Source organism: Lampetra fluviatilis, unplaced genomic scaffold (assembly GCF_964198595.1).
Source record: "Lampetra fluviatilis unplaced genomic scaffold, kcLamFluv1.1 SCAFFOLD_817, whole genome shotgun sequence".
NCBI lineage: Eukaryota > Metazoa > Chordata > Hyperoartia > Petromyzontiformes > Petromyzontidae > Lampetra > Lampetra fluviatilis.
In genome coordinates, this window is record NW_027621562.1 from 30,001 (window position 1) to 45,165 (window position 15,165).

At 48.8% G+C, this 15,165-nt stretch overlaps 1 pseudogene; it reads left to right on the forward strand.

Annotated features, from left to right (window-relative positions):
* Nucleotides 1–14,191: 14,191 nt before the first annotated feature.
* On the forward strand, nt 14,192–15,165 carry LOC144955421 (18S ribosomal RNA; annotated as a pseudogene; the record flags this gene model as incomplete).

Sequence of the window (15,165 nt, forward strand, 5' to 3'; positions counted from 1 at the left end):
TTCCAAGCTCGATGGAATTCGGAGCGAGAGAAACGATGCCCCGTAACGCACATGAGAGCAATCCCGGCCAATTTCTCCCGTTTGATGGGGTCTATGTGTACAAATTTTGACTTTTTTGAGTGCACGTGCAAATCTGCTGAAAAAGCCTGTGGAAGTTTCACGGCGTTCGTACGATATTTGGCGACGCAAAAATGAGCGATTTCCCAGCTCGATGGAATTCGGAGCGAGAGAAACGATGCCCCGTAACGCACATGAGAGCAATCCCGGCCAATTTCTCCCGTTTGATGGGGTCTATGTGTAAAAATTTTGACTTTTTTGAGTGCAGGTGCAAATCTGCTGGAAAAGCCTGTGGAAGTTTCACGGCGTTCGTACGATATTTGGCGACGCAAAAATGAGCGATTTCCCAGCTCGATGGAATTCGGAGCGAGAGAAACGATGCCCCGTAACGCACATGAGAGCAATCCGGGCCAATTTCTCCCGTTTGATGGGGTCTATGTGTAAAAATTTTGACTTTTTTGAGTGCAGGTGCAAATCTGCTGAAAAAGCCTGTGGAAGTTTCACGGCGTTCGTACGATATTTGGCGACGCAAAAATGAGCGATTTCCCAGCTCGAGAGAATTCGGCGCGAGAGAAACGATGCCCCGTAACGCACATGAGAGCAATCCGGGCCAATTTCTCCCGTTTGATGGGGTCTATGTGTAAAAATTTTGACTTTTTTGAGTGCACGTGCAAATCTGCTGGAAAAGCCTGTGGAAGTTTCACGGCGTTCGTACGATATTTGGCGACGCAAAAATGAGCGATTTCCCAGCTCGATGGAATTCGGCGCGAGAGAAACGATGCCCCGTAACGCACATGAGAGCAATCCCGGCCAATTTCTCCCGTTTGATGGGGTCTATGTGTAAAAATTTTGACTTTTTTGAGTGCACGTGCAAATCTGCTGAAAAAGCCTGTGGAAGTTTCACGGCGTTCGTACGATATTTGGCGACGCAAAAATGAGCGATTTCCCAGCTCGATGGAATTCGGAGCGAGAGAAACGATGCCCCGTAACGCACATGAGAGCAATCCCGGCCAATTTCTCCCGTTTGATGGGGTCTATGTGTACAAATTTTGACTTTTTTGAGTGCACGTGCAAATCTGCTGAAAAAGCCTGTGGAAGTTTCACGGCGTTCGTACGATATTTGGCGACGCAAAAATGAGCGATTTCCCAGCTCGATGGAATTCGGCGCGAGAGAAACGATGCCCCGTAACGCACATGAGAGCAATCCCGGCCAATTTCTCCCGTTTGATGGGGTCTATGTGTAAAAATTTTGACTTTTTTGAGTGCACGTGCAAATCTGCTGAAAAAGCCTGTGGAAGTTTCACGGCGTTCGTACGATATTTGGCGACGCAAAAATGAGCGATTTCCCAGCTCGATGGAATTCGGCGCGACAGAAACGATGCCCCGTAACGCACATGAGAGCAATCCGGGCCAATTTCTCCCGTTTGATGGGGTCTATGTGTAAAAATTTTGACTTTTTTGAGTGCACGTGCAAATCTGCTGAAAAAGCCTGTGGAAGTTTCACGGCGTTCGTACGATATTTGGCGACGCAAAAATGAGCGATTTCCCAGCTCGAGAGAATTCGGCGCGAGAGAAACGATGCCCCGTAACGCACATGAGAGCAATCCGGGCCAATTTCTCCCGTTTGATGGGGTCTATGTGTACAAATTTTGACTTTTTTGAGTGCACGTGCAAATCTGCTGAAAAAGCCTGTGGAAGTTTCACGGCGTTCGTACGATATTTGGCGACGCAAAAATGAGCGATTTCCCAGCTCGATGGAATTCGGCGCGACAGAAACGATGCCCCGTAACGCACATGAGAGCAATCCGGGCCAATTTCTCCCGTTTGATGGGGTCTATGTGTAAAAATTTTGACTTTTTTGAGTGCACGTGCAAATCTGCTGAAAAAGCCTGTGGAAGTTTCACGGCGTTCGTACGATATTTGGCGACGCAAAAATGAGCGATTTCCCAGCTCGAGAGAATTCGGCGCGAGAGAAACGATGCCCCGTAACGCACATGAGAGCAATCCGGGCCAATTTCTCCCGTTTGATGGGGTCTATGTGTAAAAATTTTGACTTTTTTGAGTGCAGGTGCAAATCTGCTGAAAAAGCCTGTGGAAGTTTCACGGCGTTCGTACGATATTTGGCGACGCAAAAATGAGCGATTTCCCAGCTCGATGGAATTCGGCGCGAGAGAAACGATGCCCCGTAACGCACATGAGAGCAATCCCGGCCAATTTCTCCCGTTTGATGGGGTCTATGTGTAAAAATTTTGACTTTTTTGAGTGCACGTGCAAATCTGCTGAAAAAGCCTGTGGAAGTTTCACGGCGTTCGTACGATATTTGGCGACGCAAAAATGAGCGATTTCCCAGCTCGATGGAATTCGGCGCGACAGAAACGATGCCCCGTAACGCACATGAGAGCAATCCGGGCCAATTTCTCCCGTTTGATGGGGTCTATGTGTAAAAATTTTGACTTTTTTGAGTGCACGTGCAAATCTGCTGAAAAAGCCTGTGGAAGTTTCACGGCGTTCGTACGATATTTGGCGACGCAAAAATGAGCGATTTCCCAGCTCGAGAGAATTCGGCGCGAGAGAAACGATGCCCCGTAACGCACATGAGAGCAATCCGGGCCAATTTCTCCCGTTTGATGGGGTCTATGTGTACAAATTTTGACTTTTTTGAGTGCACGTGCAAATCTGCTGAAAAAGCCTGTGGAAGTTTCACGGCGTTCGTACGATATTTGGCGACGCAAAAATGAGCGATTTCCCAGCTCGATGGAATTCGGCGCGACAGAAACGATGCCCCGTAACGCACATGAGAGCAATCCGGGCCAATTTCTCCCGTTTGATGGGGTCTATGTGTAAAAATTTTGACTTTTTTGAGTGCACGTGCAAATCTGCTGAAAAAGCCTGTGGAAGTTTCACGGCGTTCGTACGATATTTGGCGACGCAAAAATGAGCGATTTCCCAGCTCGAGAGAATTCGGCGCGAGAGAAACGATGCCCCGTAACGCACATGAGAGCAATCCGGGCCAATTTCTCCCGTTTGATGGGGTCTATGTGTAAAAATTTTGACTTTTTTGAGTGCACGTGCAAATCTGCTGGAAAAGCCTGTGGAAGTTTCACGGCGTTCGTACGATATTTGGCGACGCAAAAATGAGCGATTTCCCAGCTCGAGAGAATTCGGCGCGAGAGAAACGATGCCCCGTAACGCACATGAGAGCAATCCGGGCCAATTTCTCCCGTTTGATGGGGTCTATGTGTAAAAATTTTGACTTTTTTGAGTGCACGTGCAAATCTGCTGGAAAAGCCTGTGGAAGTTTCACGGCGTTCGTACGATATTTGGCGACGCAAAAATGAGCGATTTCCCAGCTCGATGGAATTCGGAGCGAGAGAAACGATGCCCCGTAACGCACATGAGAGCAATCCCGGCCAATTTCTCCCGTTTGATGGGGTCTATGTGTACAAATTTTGACTTTTTTGAGTGCACGTGCCAATCTGCTGGAAAAGCCTGTGGAAGTTTCACGGCGTTCGTACGATATTTGGCGACGCAAAAATGAGCGATTTCCCAGCTCGATGGAATTCGGCGCGACAGAAACGATGCCCCGTAACGCACATGAGAGCAATCCGGGCCAATTTCTCCCGTTTGATGGGGTCTATGTGTAAAAATTTTGACTTTTTTGAGTGCAGGTGCAAATCTGCTGGAAAAGCCTGTGGAAGTTTCACGGCGTTCGTACGATATTTGGCGACGCAAAAATGAGCGATTTCCAAGCTCGATGGAATTCGGAGCGAGAGAAACGATGCCCCGTAACGCACATGAGAGCAATCCGGGCCAATTTCTCCCGTTTGATGGGGTCTATGTGTAAAAATTTTGACTTTTTTGAGTGCACGTGCAAATCTGCTGAAAAAGCCTGTGGAAGTTTCACGGCGTTCGTACGATATTTGGCGACGCAAAAATGAGCGATTTCCCAGCTCGAGAGAATTCGGCGCGAGAGAAACGATGCCCCGTAACGCACATGAGAGCAATCCGGGCCAATTTCTCCCGTTTGATGGGGTCTATGTGTAAAAATTTTGACTTTTTTGAGTGCACGTGCAAATCTGCTGGAAAAGCCTGTGGAAGTTTCACGGCGTTCGTACGATATTTGGCGACGCAAAAATGAGCGATTTCCCAGCTCGATGGAATTCGGCGCGAGAGAAACGATGCCCCGTAACGCACATGAGAGCAATCCCGGCCAATTTCTCCCGTTTGATGGGGTCTATGTGTAAAAATTTTGACTTTTTTGAGTGCACGTGCAAATCTGCTGAAAAAGCCTGTGGAAGTTTCACGGCGTTCGTACGATATTTGGCGACGCAAAAATGAGCGATTTCCCAGCTCGATGGAATTCGGAGCGAGAGAAACGATGCCCCGTAACGCACATGAGAGCAATCCCGGCCAATTTCTCCCGTTTGATGGGGTCTATGTGTACAAATTTTGACTTTTTTGAGTGCAGGTGCAAATCTGCTGAAAAAGCCTGTGGAAGTTTCACGGCGTTCGTACGATATTTGGCGACGCAAAAATGAGCGATTTCCCAGCTCGAGAGAATTCGGCGCGAGAGAAACGATGCCCCGTAACGCACATGAGAGCAATCCGGGCCAATTTCTCCCGTTTGATGGGGTCTATGTGTAAAAATTTTGACTTTTTTGAGTGCAGGTGCAAATCTGCTGGAAAAGCCTGTGGAAGTTTCACGGCGTTCGTACGATATTTGGCGACGCAAAAATGAGCGATTTCCAAGCTCGATGGAATTCGGAGCGAGAGAAACGATGCCCCGTAACGCACATGAGAGCAATCCGGGCCAATTTCTCCCGTTTGATGGGGTCTATGTGTAAAAATTTTGACTTTTTTGAGTGCACGTGCAAATCTGCTGAAAAAGCCTGTGGAAGTTTCACGGCGTTCGTACGATATTTGGCGACGCAAAAATGAGCGATTTCCCAGCTCGATGGAATTCGGCGCGAGAGAAACGATGCCCCGTAACGCACATGAGAGCAATCCCGGCCAATTTCTCCCGTTTGATGGGGTCTATGTGTAAAAATTTTGACTTTTTTGAGTGCACGTGCAAATCTGCTGAAAAAGCCTGTGGAAGTTTCACGGCGTTCGTACGATATTTGGCGACGCAAAAATGAGCGATTTCCCAGCTCGATGGAATTCGGCGCGAGAGAAACGATGCCCCGTAACGCACATGAGAGCAATCCCGGCCAATTTCTCCCGTTTGATGGGGTCTATGTGTACAAATTTTGACTTTTTTGAGTGCACGTGCAAATCTGCTGAAAAAGCCTGTGGAAGTTTCACGGCGTTCGTACGATATTTGGCGACGCAAAAATGAGCGATTTCCCAGCTCGATGGAATTCGGAGCGAGAGAAACGATGCCCCGTAACGCACATGAGAGCAATCCCGGCCAATTTCTCCCGTTTGATGGGGTCTATGTGTACAAATTTTGACTTTTTTGAGTGCACGTGCCAATCTGCTGGAAAAGCCTGTGGAAGTTTCACGGCGTTCGTACGATATTTGGCGACGCAAAAATGAGCGATTTCCCAGCTCGATGGAATTCGGCGCGACAGAAACGATGCCCCGTAACGCACATGAGAGCAATCCGGGCCAATTTCTCCCGTTTGATGGGGTCTATGTGTAAAAATTTTGACTTTTTTGAGTGCAGGTGCAAATCTGCTGGAAAAGCCTGTGGAAGTTTCACGGCGTTCGTACGATATTTGGCGACGCAAAAATGAGCGATTTCCAAGCTCGATGGAATTCGGAGCGAGAGAAACGATGCCCCGTAACGCACATGAGAGCAATCCGGGCCAATTTCTCCCGTTTGATGGGGTCTATGTGTAAAAATTTTGACTTTTTTGAGTGCAGGTGCAAATCTGCTGAAAAAGCCTGTGGAAGTTTCACGGCGTTCGTACGATATTTGGCGACGCAAAAATGAGCGATTTCCCAGCTCGAGAGAATTCGGCGCGAGAGAAACGATGCCCCGTAACGCACATGAGAGCAATCCGGGCCAATTTCTCCCGTTTGATGGGGTCTATGTGTAAAAATTTTGACTTTTTTGAGTGCACGTGCAAATCTGCTGGAAAAGCCTGTGGAAGTTTCACGGCGTTCGTACGATATTTGGCGACGCAAAAATGAGCGATTTCCCAGCTCGATGGAATTCGGCGCGAGAGAAACGATGCCCCGTAACGCACATGAGAGCAATCCCGGCCAATTTCTCCCGTTTGATGGGGTCTATGTGTAAAAATTTTGACTTTTTTGAGTGCACGTGCAAATCTGCTGAAAAAGCCTGTGGAAGTTTCACGGCGTTCGTACGATATTTGGCGACGCAAAAATGAGCGATTTCCCAGCTCGATGGAATTCGGAGCGAGAGAAACGATGCCCCGTAACGCACATGAGAGCAATCCCGGCCAATTTCTCCCGTTTGATGGGGTCTATGTGTACAAATTTTGACTTTTTTGAGTGCAGGTGCAAATCTGCTGAAAAAGCCTGTGGAAGTTTCACGGCGTTCGTACGATATTTGGCGACGCAAAAATGAGCGATTTCCCAGCTCGATGGAATTCGGCGCGACAGAAACGATGCCCCGTAACGCACATGAGAGCAATCCGGGCCAATTTCTCCCGTTTGATGGGGTCTATGTGTAAAAATTTTGACTTTTTTGAGTGCAGGTGCAAATCTGCTGGAAAAGCCTGTGGAAGTTTCACGGCGTTCGTACGATATTTGGCGACGCAAAAATGAGCGATTTCCAAGCTCGATGGAATTCGGAGCGAGAGAAACGATGCCCCGTAACGCACATGAGAGCAATCCGGGCCAATTTCTCCCGTTTGATGGGGTCTATGTGTAAAAATTTTGACTTTTTTGAGTGCAGGTGCAAATCTGCTGAAAAAGCCTGTGGAAGTTTCACGGCGTTCGTACGATATTTGGCGACGCAAAAATGAGCGATTTCCCAGCTCGAGAGAATTCGGCGCGAGAGAAACGATGCCCCGTAACGCACATGAGAGCAATCCGGGCCAATTTCTCCCGTTTGATGGGGTCTATGTGTAAAAATTTTGACTTTTTTGAGTGCACGTGCAAATCTGCTGGAAAAGCCTGTGGAAGTTTCACGGCGTTCGTACGATATTTGGCGACGCAAAAATGAGCGATTTCCCAGCTCGATGGAATTCGGCGCGAGAGAAACGATGCCCCGTAACGCACATGAGAGCAATCCCGGCCAATTTCTCCCGTTTGATGGGGTCTATGTGTAAAAATTTTGACTTTTTTGAGTGCACGTGCAAATCTGCTGAAAAAGCCTGTGGAAGTTTCACGGCGTTCGTACGATATTTGGCGACGCAAAAATGAGCGATTTCCCAGCTCGATGGAATTCGGAGCGAGAGAAACGATGCCCCGTAACGCACATGAGAGCAATCCCGGCCAATTTCTCCCGTTTGATGGGGTCTATGTGTACAAATTTTGACTTTTTTGAGTGCAGGTGCAAATCTGCTGAAAAAGCCTGTGGAAGTTTCACGGCGTTCGTACGATATTTGGCGACGCAAAAATGAGCGATTTCCCAGCTCGAGAGAATTCGGCGCGAGAGAAACGATGCCCCGTAACGCACATGAGAGCAATCCGGGCCAATTTCTCCCGTTTGATGGGGTCTATGTGTAAAAATTTTGACTTTTTTGAGTGCAGGTGCAAATCTGCTGGAAAAGCCTGTGGAAGTTTCACGGCGTTCGTACGATATTTGGCGACGCAAAAATGAGCGATTTCCAAGCTCGATGGAATTCGGAGCGAGAGAAACGATGCCCCGTAACGCACATGAGAGCAATCCGGGCCAATTTCTCCCGTTTGATGGGGTCTATGTGTAAAAATTTTGACTTTTTTGAGTGCACGTGCAAATCTGCTGAAAAAGCCTGTGGAAGTTTCACGGCGTTCGTACGATATTTGGCGACGCAAAAATGAGCGATTTCCCAGCTCGATGGAATTCGGCGCGAGAGAAACGATGCCCCGTAACGCACATGAGAGCAATCCCGGCCAATTTCTCCCGTTTGATGGGGTCTATGTGTAAAAATTTTGACTTTTTTGAGTGCACGTGCAAATCTGCTGAAAAAGCCTGTGGAAGTTTCACGGCGTTCGTACGATATTTGGCGACGCAAAAATGAGCGATTTCCCAGCTCGATGGAATTCGGAGCGAGAGAAACGATGCCCCGTAACGCACATGAGAGCAATCCCGGCCAATTTCTCCCGTTTGATGGGGTCTATGTGTACAAATTTTGACTTTTTTGAGTGCACGTGCCAATCTGCTGGAAAAGCCTGTGGAAGTTTCACGGCGTTCGTACGATATTTGGCGACGCAAAAATGAGCGATTTCCCAGCTCGATGGAATTCGGCGCGACAGAAACGATGCCCCGTAACGCACATGAGAGCAATCCGGGCCAATTTCTCCCGTTTGATGGGGTCTATGTGTAAAAATTTTGACTTTTTTGAGTGCAGGTGCAAATCTGCTGGAAAAGCCTGTGGAAGTTTCACGGCGTTCGTACGATATTTGGCGACGCAAAAATGAGCGATTTCCAAGCTCGATGGAATTCGGAGCGAGAGAAACGATGCCCCGTAACGCACATGAGAGCAATCCCGGCCAATTTCTCCCGTTTGATGGGGTCTATGTGTACAAATTTTGACTTTTTTGAGTGCACGTGCAAATCTGCTGAAAAAGCCTGTGGAAGTTTCACGGCGTTCGTACGATATTTGGCGACGCAAAAATGAGCGATTTCCCAGCTCGAGAGAATTCGGCGCGAGAGAAACGATGCCCCGTAACGCACATGAGAGCAATCCGGGCCAATTTCTCCCGTTTGATGGGGTCTATGTGTAAAAATTTTGACTTTTTTGAGTGCACGTGCAAATCTGCTGGAAAAGCCTGTGGAAGTTTCACGGCGTTCGTACGATATTTGGCGACGCAAAAATGAGCGATTTCCCAGCTCGATGGAATTCGGAGCGAGAGAAACGATGCCCCGTAACGCACATGAGAGCAATCCCGGCCAATTTCTCCCGTTTGATGGGGTCTATGTGTACAAATTTTGACTTTTTTGAGTGCACGTGCCAATCTGCTGGAAAAGCCTGTGGAAGTTTCACGGCGTTCGTACGATATTTGGCGACGCAAAAATGAGCGATTTCCCAGCTCGATGGAATTCGGCGCGACAGAAACGATGCCCCGTAACGCACATGAGAGCAATCCGGGCCAATTTCTCCCGTTTGATGGGGTCTATGTGTAAAAATTTTGACTTTTTTGAGTGCAGGTGCAAATCTGCTGGAAAAGCCTGTGGAAGTTTCACGGCGTTCGTACGATATTTGGCGACGCAAAAATGAGCGATTTCCAAGCTCGATGGAATTCGGAGCGAGAGAAACGATGCCCCGTAACGCACATGAGAGCAATCCGGGCCAATTTCTCCCGTTTGATGGGGTCTATGTGTAAAAATTTTGACTTTTTTGAGTGCACGTGCAAATCTGCTGAAAAAGCCTGTGGAAGTTTCACGGCGTTCGTACGATATTTGGCGACGCAAAAATGAGCGATTTCCCAGCTCGAGAGAATTCGGCGCGAGAGAAACGATGCCCCGTAACGCACATGAGAGCAATCCGGGCCAATTTCTCCCGTTTGATGGGGTCTATGTGTAAAAATTTTGACTTTTTTGAGTGCACGTGCAAATCTGCTGGAAAAGCCTGTGGAAGTTTCACGGCGTTCGTACGATATTTGGCGACGCAAAAATGAGCGATTTCCCAGCTCGATGGAATTCGGCGCGAGAGAAACGATGCCCCGTAACGCACATGAGAGCAATCCCGGCCAATTTCTCCCGTTTGATGGGGTCTATGTGTAAAAATTTTGACTTTTTTGAGTGCAGGTGCAAATCTGCTGGAAAAGCCTGTGGAAGTTTCACGGCGTTCGTACGATATTTGGCGACGCAAAAATGAGCGATTTCCCAGCTCGATGGAATTCGGCGCGACAGAAACGATGCCCCGTAACGCACATGAGAGCAATCCGGGCCAATTTCTCCCGTTTGATGGGGTCTATGTGTAAAAATTTTGACTTTTTTGAGTGCAGGTGCAAATCTGCTGGAAAAGCCTGTGGAAGTTTCACGGCGTTCGTACGATATTTGGCGACGCAAAAATGAGCGATTTCCAAGCTCGATGGAATTCGGAGCGAGAGAAACGATGCCCCGTAACGCACATGAGAGCAATCCCGGCCAATTTCTCCCGTTTGATGGGGTCTATGTGTACAAATTTTGACTTTTTTGAGTGCACGTGCAAATCTGCTGAAAAAGCCTGTGGAAGTTTCACGGCGTTCGTACGATATTTGGCGACGCAAAAATGAGCGATTTCCCAGCTCGATGGAATTCGGAGCGAGAGAAACGATGCCCCGTAACGCACATGAGAGCAATCCCGGCCAATTTCTCCCGTTTGATGGGGTCTATGTGTAAAAATTTTGACTTTTTTGAGTGCAGGTGCAAATCTGCTGGAAAAGCCTGTGGAAGTTTCACGGCGTTCGTACGATATTTGGCGACGCAAAAATGAGCGATTTCCAAGCTCGATGGAATTCGGAGCGAGAGAAACGATGCCCCGTAACGCACATGAGAGCAATCCGGGCCAATTTCTCCCGTTTGATGGGGTCTATGTGTAAAAATTTTGACTTTTTTGAGTGCAGGTGCAAATCTGCTGAAAAAGCCTGTGGAAGTTTCACGGCGTTCGTACGATATTTGGCGACGCAAAAATGAGCGATTTCCCAGCTCGAGAGAATTCGGCGCGAGAGAAACGATGCCCCGTAACGCACATGAGAGCAATCCGGGCCAATTTTCTCCCGTTTGATGGGGTCTATGTGTAAAAATTTTGACTTTTTTGAGTGCACGTGCAAATCTGCTGGAAAAGCCTGTGGAAGTTTCACGGCGTTCGTACGATATTTGGCGACGCAAAAATGAGCGATTTCCCAGCTCGATGGAATTCGGCGCGAGAGAAACGATGCCCCGTAACGCACATGAGGAGCAATCCCGGCCAATTTCTCCCGTTTGATGGGGTCTATGTGTAAAAATTTTGACTTTTTTGAGTGCACGTGCAAATCTGCTGAAAAAGCCTGTGGAAGTTTCACGGCGTTCGTACGATATTTGGCGACGCAAAAATGAGCGATTTCCCAGCTCGATGGAATTCGGAGCGAGAGAAACGATGCCCCGTAACGCACATGAGAGCAATCCCGGCCAATTTCTCCCGTTTGATGGGGTCTATGTGTACAAATTTTGACTTTTTTGAGTGCACGTGCAAATCTGCTGAAAAAGCCTGTGGAAGTTTCACGGCGTTCGTACGATATTTGGCGACGCAAAAATGAGCGATTTCCCCTCGATGGAATTCGGCGCGAGAGAAACGATGCCCCGTAACGCACATGAGAGCAATCCCGGCCAATTTCTCCCGTTTGATGGGGTCTATGTGTAAAAATTTTGACTTTTTTGAGTGCACGTGCAAATCTGCTGAAAAAGCCTGTGGAAGTTTCACGGCGTTCGTACGATATTTGGCGACGCAAAAATGAGCGATTTCCCAGCTCGATGGAATTCGGCGCGACAGAAACGATGCCCCGTAACGCACATGAGAGCAATCCGGGCCAATTTCTCCCGTTTGATGGGGTCTATGTGTAAAAATTTTGACTTTTTTGAGTGCACGTGCAAATCTGCTGAAAAAGCCTGTGGAAGTTTCACGGCGTTCGTACGATATTTGGCGACGCAAAAATGAGCGATTTCCCAGCTCGAGAGAATTCGGCGCGAGAGAAACGATGCCCCCGTAACGCACATGAGAGCAATCCGGGCCAATTTCTCCCGTTTGATGGGGTCTATGTGTACAAATTTTGACTTTTTTGAGTGCACGTGCAAATCTGCTGAAAAAGCCTGTGGAAGTTTCACGGCGTTCGTACGATATTTGGCGACGCAAAAATGAGCGATTTCCCAGCTCGATGGAATTCGGCGCGACAGAAACGATGCCCCGTAACGCACATGAGAGCAATCCGGGCCAATTTCTCCCGTTTGATGGGGTCTATGTGTAAAAATTTTGACTTTTTTGAGTGCACGTGCAAATCTGCTGAAAAAGCCTGTGGAAGTTTCACGGCGTTCGTACGATATTTGGCGACGCAAAAATGAGCGATTTCCCAGCTCGAGAGAATTCGGCGCGAGAGAAACGATGCCCCGTAACGCACATGAGAGCAATCCGGGCCAATTTCTCCCGTTTGATGGGGTCTATGTGTAAAAATTTTGACTTTTTTGAGTGCAGGTGCAAATCTGCTGAAAAAGCCTGTGGAAGTTTCACGGCGTTCGTACGATATTTGGCGACGCAAAAATGAGCGATTTCCCAGCTCGATGGAATTCGGCGCGAGAGAAACGATGCCCCGTAACGCACATGAGAGCAATCCGGGCCAATTTCTCCCGTTTGATGGGGTCTATGTGTAAAAATTTTGACTTTTTTGAGTGCACGTGCAAATCTGCTGAAAAAGCCTGTGGAAGTTTCACGGCGTTCGTACGATATTTGGCGACGCAAAAATGAGCGATTTCCCAGCTCGAGAGAATTCGGCGCGAGAGAAACGATGCCCCGTAACGCACATGAGAGCAATCCGGGCCAATTTCTCCCGTTTGATGGGGTCTATGTGTAAAAATTTTGACTTTTTTGAGTGCAGGTGCAAATCTGCTGGAAAAGCCTGTGGAAGTTTCATCCGACGAAAAAAGCACGTTCTCGAGAAAGCAGGAGAGCTAAGTCATTCACAAATTAGCTGGATTTGGCTTGTGGTTCGTTTCCCAAGTAACAGAGCGGCATCAACCTTTAAGTGCACGCCAGTACATCCCCGTGGGATACAGGGGGTCTCGGCGGACTTTGCTCGGGGGAAAAAACGTCGAGGTGAGCCGCCTGGCCATGCTGTTCATGGGTCTCTCCTTTTTAAGTTTCGCCTGCCAATTTATTTTCTCTAGCGGTTTTATACACTAGCACTCGATGTTTTGGGAAAGGAATACAATTGTTCAAAAAACGTCTTCGCAATTCATGTCGTTAGATTGCTAATGAAAATTCGTAAAAAAACGTACACGCCATACATGTTCTTTGCTTCCCTCTCGATACAAGTGAAGGGGAAAAACAGCCTTAACGGTTGCTAAAAAAATCGCCCTTTACATATACATGGGTCGTCTTCCCCTCTCGACAACGGAGACAAGTAACCCACGCCAGGCACTGTCAGTAACTGCCATAGATCTGCTTTAAAATGCCCATTCGTCTTGCGTCGCTCACGTTCCCGGAGCTTTGGGTAATGTCTGAGGCCTATCCCCGCTAATTTCTACCGTTTGTCGGTAGCTGTCTGTAAAAATATAGCATACACCAAAACGAGAAAATATTTCCATCGCACCTGCACAAGTGTATGGACAATGGCAATCTTCATGCGATGCATAAGTGGTGTGTGTCAGCAGGTTTTGTTTCCCAAGTTTTCCGTGAATGAGCGAGTATCTTGAGCTGTGTGACTCAGCCCGAGGGAGCCTCTTCTCCTCCAGAGTGTGTGGGGAAGGCTGTCCCCTTGGGTTGGTGCTGCACGGGTTCGCTGCGCTGTTTGGTCTTGTGCCAAGGAAGGCTGCCAACTGTGCAAGAATTTTAGGGTTGGTTTCAATTGCCGTTGCCGGTCCATAGAGTAGCGAGCATTGTAAGGCCGCTCTAGAGGTTTGCAGGCATGTGGGGTCGACCCCTGCTCCTTCCCTCCCCACCCCACGTAGGGTGTGTGTGGTGCGCTTACAGCTGCCTCAAAGTGGCTGGCCTTGTGGGAAGCCCTGTGTTTTGTGAGCTTTCAGCACCGTCAGGTTGCCAAACGGGGGTAGCATACACGACAAAGCGAGGCCCCTCCTTGTGGTGGTTTGTGTTGTGTGAAGTCCGTGCCAAAAGGGTGTGTTTACATGGTGTGCGTGGGGGTCCTGTCCGTCCGAATTTGGACGCGTGTGGGGACTCTCCTCTGCCTGGGTGCATGCTTGCCTCAGGAGAGTGACTCCTGCCTGCCCTACTTGGGCAGGCTGGGGCCCGCAAACGCTGTGTGTGAGCCAGGCGAGCCTTTGGGCTGGGCGCCTGGTCACCATGGCGTGCTTTTGGCGAGTGGAGAGTCGAAAGCCGCCAGCTACCTGGTTGATCCTGCCAGTAGCATATGCTTGTCTCAAAGATTAAGCCATGCATGTCTGCGTGCAAACGGATGTTACAGTGAAACTGCGAATGGCTCATTAAATCAGTTATGGTTCCTTTGATCGCTCGACCGTTGCTTGGATAACTGTGGTAATTCTAGAGCTAATACATGCTGACGAGCGCTGACCTCCGGGGATGCGTGCACTTATTAGACCAAAACCAATCCGGGCTTGCCCGGACGCTTTGGTGACTCTGGATAACCACGTGGGCAGATCGCACGGCCCTGGTGCTGGCGACGTATCTTTCGAATGTCTGCCCTATCAACTTACGATGGCAGGCTCCGTGCCTACCATGGTGACCACGGGTAACGGGGAATCAGGGTTCGATTCCGGAGAGGGAGCCTGAGAAACGGCTACCACATCCAAGGAAGGCAGCAGGCGCGCAAATTACCCACTCCCGACTCGGGGAGGTAGTGACGAAAAATAACAATACAGGACTCTTTCGAGGCCCTGTAATTGGAATGAGTACACTTTAAATCCTTTAACGAGGATCCATTGGAGGGCAAGTCTGGTGCCAGCAGCCGCGGTAATTCCAGCTCCAATAGCGTATATTAAAGCTGTTGCAGTTAAAAAGCTCGTAGTTGGATCTTGGGAAGGGGCTTGCGGTCCGCCGCGAGGTGTGTCACTGCCTGTCCCGGCCCCCACCTCTCGGTGCTCCCCGGATGCTCTTGGTTGAGTGTCCTGTGGGGGTCCGAAGCGTTTACTTTGAGAAAATTGGAGTGTTCAAAGCAGGCCGCACGCCTGAACAGTGCAGCTGGGAATAATGGAATAGGACCTCGGTTCTATTTTGTTGGTTTTCGGAACGGAGGCCATGATTAAGAGGGACTGCCGGGGGCATTCGTATTGTGCCGTTAGAGGTGAAATTCTTGGATCGGCGCAAGACGAGCGAAAGCGAAAGCATTTGCCAAGAATGT